We start from the raw sequence: 8,754 nt of genomic DNA on the forward strand, positions 1-8,754 counted from the left end.
GAAATTTAGAGTTATGCAATTATGTTCCTTATTCTGTTTTCACTACTGAATTAAAGACACTGAAGTACAATGTCCCATTAATGCTGATGAAAATTTGGTACATTGAGAGATTGGTTTGAAATTTCCAAAAATATTGTTACTTTATTATTCCTTGGTACATGTTTCCATGTGACCACTAGGTGGCAGAATGTGCCCACATCCTTCCAGGGAGCCTTCCTCTTTCACCTTTTGGGACGGTTATAGAAATTTCATATTTGAAGAGTACTTTGTACCAGAATAGGCACTTTAACAAGCAATGTCTCAAGATGCTCCTAAGAGCAGGGAAGACAGTTATTTTGTTATTATTACTTTATTTATTTATTTTGAGACAGGGTTTCCTCTGTGTAGCAACCCTGGCTGTCCTAGAACTCACAGAGAACAGCCTGCCTCTGCAAACCAAGTGCTGGGATTAAAGGTGTATACCACCACCACCCAGTTTGTCTTTTTTTTTTTTAAATCACTTCAGAACCAATAACATTTTTTAGAGGTTGGAAGTACACTGCTGTCACTGCTGCTTTTCTCGGTATCTGATATGAGCTACAGACTTGCTCTGTATTTCAGCTTTAAAATGGGACCCAACAGGAAATGGTTTTCTTTTCCTTCCTTCCTTCCTTCCTTCCTTCCTTCCTTCCTTCCTTCCTTCCTTTCTTTCTTTCTTTCTTCCTTCTTTCCTTCCTTCCTTCCTCCCTCCCTCCCTTCCTTCCTTCCTTCCTTTCTTTTTTATGAGTCAGGCTTTCACTCTGTAGCCCCTGTAGGCCTGAGATTCACAGTCCTCTTGCCTCAGCCTCTGAAATCTTGGGGTAACAGGAGTAAGCTACTACACCCCACTGGTTTTCAAATCATTTAATTTAGGATTGATCCTGGCAAGCATCTCTTTTTGAGTGTCCTTCGACTTCAAACATGTCGGGGAAAGCAGTTTAAGTTTCAAGGCTGCTGCTTTGTGTCAGCAGACAACAATCTTGGGGATGCCAGGATGACTTTGTGTACTTGGAAGTTTCTGATTCTTCAGTGGTTGAGTGCTATTGGGTGTGTTTTCCATGGAGAGCGAGATAGAATGGCTGGGAACTGCACATGCATCAACCTACCTTGGAAGGATCTGAAAGGATTCTGAAGTGGACTAGCAGAAAAGTCATTACATGTAAACTATTACTTTAGTTCATCAAACAATAAGGCTATCTCCGTTTATTACATGCAGCTAACTAGAGGCTACTTAGTGCAGTATTACACCTGGGATTTGTGCCAGATGTGGGATACTGTTTTTCCCCTTGAGTTGTTGGCTGAGGGTACCCTGGAGACCCCCAATCCAATACAGGTTTTATTGTCATTGATCTTGGTTACCCATTAGAACTTGATAGTAACTCCCTGTGGTAACTTGAATGCAATTGGCCCCCATAATCTCATAGGGGGTGGCACTATTAGGATTTGTGGCTTTGTTGGAGTAGGTATGGCCTTGTTGGAGGAAGTGTGTCACTGAGGGGGCTTTGAGGTTTCCTATACTCAGGATATTATCGAGTGTATCAGTTGACTTCCTATTGCCAGCAAGAGCAGAACTCTTAGCTACTCCTCCAGCACCACATCTGCATGCATGTGGCCATGCTTCCTGCCATCATGATGATGGACTGAACCTCTGAAACTGTAAGTGAGCCATTCCAAGTACATGTTTTATTTATAAGAGTTATGGTGTCTCTTCACAGCAGTAGAGGCCCTAACTAAGACAGACCCTATTGCTGAAGACACCACACACTTTGATCACAGGACTTGGAGAAATCAGGCTGGCACCATCCAGGAAGTTTCCTCCCTGCTGACTAGCTTTCAGAGTTCTGGAGAGTGCTAAGCAGACTGCTGAGGAAAAAAATTGTGAGCCTACAATAAATGACCAGGATGACAAGATAGACCCACAGGTACAGTAGTGGCATGGATGTTACAGGATAACCAACTGCTCCCTGGTTGAGTTAAGGTTCAATCCATAGGAGAAAACACATGCCTAGTACTCTAAATCTGGTCAGTAGACCATGTTTGGGAAGTCATACCTCAGGAGTGAACCTACCACTATTTTGCTAAAATGGGTACAGTATCAAACTGTGCTCCACATTCGTTCATCACTCTGCCCATAGATTAGTGCAGCTTTCACACACCATCAGTCAAGTTTCTTTGTGCAGTGGATGGGGGTTACCCAGAAATTCAAACCTGTCAAAGTGCAGACAAGTGTCAATGGTGTAATCAGCCACAGATGGAATGTCTGGTTCACACCCTCCCCAATAGGCTTGGGGACCATCATGGAAGAAGAGGCAGAAAGATGACAAGAGCCAGATGTCAGGGGAGACCAGGGTGGAACAGTGTCTTCCATCTTCTGGATATGATCTGACCTGACCGCTGAACTCATGAGCATACAGCGGTGTGTTTGCCTGCCTGAGACCTGTTGATGGAGACAGCAAACATTCTAACAAGGAGCAGGGAGCTCCTACTCCTTGGCAACTGATTTCCGCTGGAAGAAGAGTCAGTTTCTTTAAGGCTGTGGCTTCTTTTAGGTTGAGCATCACAGAGCTATACAGGGAATGGCTCCACACCTATAAGTATATGAACAATATAAATGGGACTTGGAGAGCTAGTTAAAATAAAAGAGAAAAAGAAAAAGTTGGGAGGGACTGGAGAGATGGGGGTGGTGGCTTTGGGGTAGTTAGGGCATATGCGAAATTCTTGAAGGATTAATAAAAGTGATACATTGGAAAAAGAGAAATTTGATTCTATGATGCTCCACATCAACTGTGCTCCTAAGCAGGACTTGGGCGGGGGTGGGGTGGGGCGGTGGTCATGAGCTTCAGAGGCTGAAGTCTTGGGTGTGGCCTTACTTGGGGAAACCCTTAGTTGCAATTAAACCTCTCCAAGCCTCACACATGAAATGAGCATGATAACACTTGCTGAACAGAGTTGGTAGGGAGATGCAACAAGATAGTGATTATGGCAGGCAGATGCACAGAAGTGAAAACCTCTGGTTGCAACGTGATTGTTACTGTCTCAGTGTGTGGGGGCATGTGGGGGCATGTAGCGCGTGGGGGGAGATATGGTGTGTGTGGGGGATGTGGTGTGTGTGGGGGATGTGCGGCTTTCAGTGGCTGGGCCTGTCATCCTCACCAGCTATTCAATTCTAGTAGCTTTGCCTTGTATTCCTGAACCCCAGTTTTCCCGCTAAGGAAATCAAATGAAACAACCAACACCTTCTTTGCTGTGGGTTGTTGTTTGCCTATTTGGGTTTTTTGTTTGTTTGTTTTTTTGTGCAGTAGATTACACCCATCTCCCATCCCACCCCCACACACACTGCACCTACCACTCCAGCCCTGACCAAGCAGTTCCTAAATACCAAACACTATTTCCATTTCTTTATATAATAAATAAATCTTTCCCCCTTCCTTTTGGCCTTGAACTAACTATGTAGCTGAGTATGTTCTTGAACTTCTAATCCATCTGTGCTAATATTACAGGTGTACTTGTGGTGATATATTACTTATGATTTATTAAAGCTTGCCTGAGGATTCTTAAAACAAAGTCAGCCCCAGCCTATAGAGGTCAGGCAGTGTGGCATATGCCTTTAGTCCCAGGACTCGGGATTAAGAGGTAGACAGATCTCTGTTAGTTCAAAGCCACAGTGACTGCACAAAATTGATCCAGTCCTAAAAGAAACAGCTCACACAAAGGTGATCTCAGCATCTAGGATCATATATATATATATATATAAGGTAAGATCTACTAGCTTGGCTGCTTTGCTTCTCTGATCTTCAGCCAAGCTTTAATACATTATAATTAATTTATCACCACATGTACTGGTTGTTTTTTGTCAACCTGACACAAACCTGGGGTCATCTGAGAAGAGAGGACCTCAACTGAGAAGTTGTCTTCATCAGATCGGCCTGCAGGCGAGTCTGTGGGTGGTGTCAGCCCATCAGGCAGTCCTGTGTTGTGTACAAAAGCAAGCTGAGCAAGCCAGTAAGCAGCATTCCTCTCTGTCAGCAGTTCTCAACCTTCCAGACACTGGGACTTTCCATACAGTTCCTCATGCTGTGGGGACCCCCAACCATAACATTATTTTCATTGCTGCTCCTGACTTTAATTTTGCTACTGTTATGAAGTGTAATATAAATAAATATCTGATATGCAGCAGTTGTGACTCACAGAACTGCTGGTCTACAGCCTCTGTGTTTAGATGGAAATTTCCATCCCACCTAGTCCACAGCTGTTTAGTCCCAAACAAACATACAGAGGCTTATATTAGTCACAAATTGTTTGGCCAATAGCTCAGGCTTCTTATTGGCTCTTAATTATTAATCCACTTCTATTAATCTGTGTAGTCCCATGTGGTCTTGGCTGCTTACCAGTGTTGTCTGGGCTTCTTGCTTCCTTAGCAGCTACATGGCATCTCCTCAACTCTGCTTACTACATTTCTCTATCCCTGTTCAGATTTCCCATCTGTCTAAAACCTGCCTGTCCATTGGCAGAAACAGCTTTATTCAACCAATAAGAGAACATGTATATCAATAAGAGGTATATGATATCTGAAAACTAATAACAGAAACATATGTTCATACCATGTAGACAGAAAACCTCCTTAATGCCAGTTCCTGCCTTGAGTTCCTTCCTGAATTCCCTTGATGATGAACTGTGATTGGGGTGTGTATTAACACATATTTCCCCTTGTATGTTTTTTTTTTTGGTTGTGGCCTTTAACACAGCAATTGAAAACAAGATGCCAGGTATTGGCTAACATGGCATGGTTTTGGGGTGTTGGGGCTTGATAGTCAAATCTGTATTAACTAAGTTACACCCTCAACCCCAACTAACTTAATCCTCATGCTCATTTCTGAAATCAATTTGTGGAAATTGATTGGTCATTAAAATTTTAACACTTGGGTCATGACTTCCAGGATGACCCCCCCAAAAAAAAACAAACAACAGAATGAATAGTGGTTATGCCAAAAAGGGCCATGACCATATGCTGCCTTATTAGCTGCAAAAGTCCACTTAATCAGTGTACAAGCACAAGGTTATTAAGAAGTCTATTGCCAACAGGCCATGGTGGCACACACCTTTAATCCCAGTACTTGAGAGGCAGAGGTAGACAGATGGATCTCTGTGAGTTTGAGGCTAGTCTGGACTAAAAGTGAGTTCTAGGACAGCCAGGGCTGTTACACAGAGAAATCCTGCCTTGAAAAAAAAAAAACAAAACAACAACAAAAAACAAAATAAAAACAATAGCAACAACAAAAACAACACATACACAAGCTGTTCATTGCCACAAAGGCAATAGAGACCTATCACATATTTCCCAAGGTCTGTGTGAAGCTGAACCAGTTGCAATGAACCAGTCAGGAGCTGGTCTACTGGAAGCCAAGAAGTGTCAAGCCACCCACCCTAATTAGATCTCCTGGTGCTGCCTCCTGGCTTTTCCCCAAGTCCATCTGAAGAGCTGGATTCTTCAGGACATAAGACAAGTCATCACCTGGGGAAGTTTAAAGTGGAAAATATATTTTTAAAACTTCTTAACCTTTGAGTGCTGGAAACCCATCATTTCAGCACAGGCTGGTGGGGGCAGGAAGATCAGAAGTTCAGCTACACAAAGAATTTGGGGGTAGCCTGGGCTATCTGAGACCCTATCCCAAAATTCAAACAACAAAAATCTTGGCACTCGAGCTCTAAGAGAGCCTCAAACTGATATGGTATAACCTTTTTAGACTTACCTAACTTACCTAAGTCAGCGGTAAGACATGTAATTTTAAGACATAAAGGCTACCAGTAGGTCGGATAGGGTCTCCAAAACAGCTAATGGCAGCTCTGCGGACAGTTTATCACCATCTCTACAGAGAGTGCTTCTAAGTGGGTACAGGGACATGCTCATCTGTCTTTTAGTCCAGTTAGAGTTAAATGAGAGTTTTCCAGTACATAAATTTGGAGCACAGCAGTCAGACCAGACATGTGGAAGAGAATGTTGTTAGTATCTTCAGAGAGGAGGAGAGCTGAATTGGATGCAGAGAAGCAAGCAAAGCTATGGCAAGCCAAAGGAGGGAGGATGAGTGGAGGGGAAGAAAAATGCATGGGACAGTGACATGAAATGAGACTGGTCTGGAAATCCAGGATCTGGAGTACCAGCCATGTCTGTCTATTATCAATTCAATTTTCTCAGCAAGTGCTAGTGTAGTCTGTCTTTTCTTTGGATCACCAGCTCACAAATGATGACATGAAGACTTACTAGTTATGAAAGCTTGGCCTTAGCTTGGGCTTTTTTTTCTAACTTTTATAATGTAACCTATTTCTATTAATTTGTGTTCTATCATGTGGCTCAGTTACCTTCCCTCTGTCCTGAATGTCTGAACTGTTCTGTGTCCTGTTGGCATCTCACTTGTGCCTACTTTCCCCTCCCCTTCCTTTATCTCCCCAGAAATCCCACCTATACCTCCTGCTTAGCTGTTGGCTGTGCAGTTCTTTATTACACCAATCACAGCAATACACCTTCACACAGTATTAAAGTATTCCACAATGTGCTAGGACTGCTATTACTGCCTTTGCTCAATGCTGGGGCACCAAAGACATGGTGCTGAACCACGAGCATTTGCTTCACACTGTTACAGGAGCTGAGCCCAATGTGGAGAGAAGGTACACCTGTAAATCATCTATACATTGAGAGATGCTCTGGAGGTCAAGGACAGAAAGTCGGGTTCAGGGAGGGGCAGAGAGTGCCTTTCTGTGCAGGGCAGCAAGGACCAGCCTTTTGGAGCAATGGGAGGACAGCTCACAGGACCAGGATACTGTGAGCATCAGTGCTTGGGTTGTGCAGTGAGCTGAGGTGGGGTGAGGCCCAGAGAAACTAGAAGTGTTTAAGCAGGGGATGTGTGACAATGTAAGGTCTGGTACACACCTTCAAGCATTTTTACTGTTGTTGTTTTCCCATGAGGGAAAACAGGAGACCATTGCTGCTAAGAGGTTTCTGAAGCTATCCTGGGCCTAATAGTTTGCTGTTTGCAACCCTCAAGATTCTGTCTATTGACCCTTGATGTCCACCTATTGGAGAAGGATCCTTGGACCCTCACTTGAGATTCCATCTATCTGTAGGCAAGTTGCATGCAGTTCTTCCCTATTTGATTATGGCCTTGTGGCTTGGGAGGTGCTATGAGATAGAGACTTGAGATGTCATTGTAAATAAGCCCAGGAATCTCATAGGTTCCCCCAAGGTGGACTTTGGAGCCATACTTTGTTTTGTCCTTGGTGTTCTGTAGGAAGTGGGCAGTTGTTTGTTTACCTCTCTCCTGGGAGAGAGTTTCATCTACAGAAGTCATGGCAGAAATCCACATGAGAGTCAGAAGTTCCTAAAACTGTAATTACAGCGGTGGGGCAGTAGCCATGGCACGTTTGCAGCAATGAAAAGGGATGGCCTTGAGAGATGAAAGCTGCCATCCCAATCCAAGGTCTCCATGACTCATGGATAAATCAGCTGTGAGGGGGCAATCTAGAGCGTGATGGATTGAACGGTGGCCCTCAAGAGACTGGTGTGTCCATCTCCCAGCACTGGGATGATAGGCTTGTGGCACTGCACCTGTCTTTTTCACGTGGCTTCTGGGGGTGAAGCCCCTTTTCTCATCCTGTGCTGTGAATAATTCATTGACTGGATGTCTCCCTAGCTTCCTCCTCCACTTTTTTTTGGGGGGGGGGTGAGATAGAGTCTTACTCTGTAGCCCAGGCTGGCCTAGAACTCACTGTGTAGTCTAGACTAGCCTTCAACTTGTGAACCTTTTACCTCAGCCTCTCAAGGTCTGGAATTACAGGCATGAGCTACCCAAACAAGCTTTCTGTATGGTTCTCTGAAGAAATGTTAACTATAGTATTGAGTGTGACCCACACTCCTTGGTGAAGGGTCTCTCTTTGAGTCCAGGAAGGAGAATGTTCCTTATTTGTTTCTACTTAATGACAGAAATTTATGTGTGCCCTGGGAGAAATGGGGCCAGGTCTTAGTAACCAGCAGGCAGGAGTCCTCCGTGACTGGCTTATGATGAAGATAAAGTGCATTGAATGATATCATGTCCACAGGGCATGCAAACGTGCCACACCCACCTTCACAATATGCACTGTTCATCTGAAAATGTTTGGCTTCTCTGAAAGGAAGGAGAAAGTAAACTCAATTGCTTTAGAGTAAAAGGCTGATTAAAGGAGGCAGAATCAGGAAGATCTCTGTGAGTTTGACACCAGCCAGGTCTATATATTGAGTTCCAGGCCAGCCAGAGTTACATAGTGAAACAAAGAAGATGGCACCGGAGTTCAGCTTAACCAAATTGCTCAGATTTGGAAAAAGTCAGTTACATGTCTCTCCAATGTATTCTAAGTATTTTGTCCCCCCCCCCCCCCGCCCCAAATCTGAATTCTCTATTACTCGGCTCTCATCCTTGGAGCAAAGAAAATATGGTGGACATCTGTACATTTGTTTGCTTGTGGCTTGGGTTTAATTATCTACAAAGAACAAAAATTCACAAAATGTTTCATGTTCTTCTCTTTTAACTGACAAACCAGGGGCCTCTGAGGCTTTGACAGAATTGGTCGCAATCCTTTGAAAGTTTTATTAACAGAGATGGAGTATGTTTTTAATCTTTTGCAATATGGCTACCTAAATTTATTTTCTGTGATTCATTTATGCTTGATTCTACTATATTTTAAGTAAGCAAAGTCAGCACTTTTTAC

The sequence above is a fragment of the Phodopus roborovskii genome, unplaced genomic scaffold (assembly GCF_943737965.1).
Source record: "Phodopus roborovskii unplaced genomic scaffold, PHOROB, whole genome shotgun sequence".
NCBI lineage: Eukaryota > Metazoa > Chordata > Mammalia > Rodentia > Cricetidae > Phodopus > Phodopus roborovskii.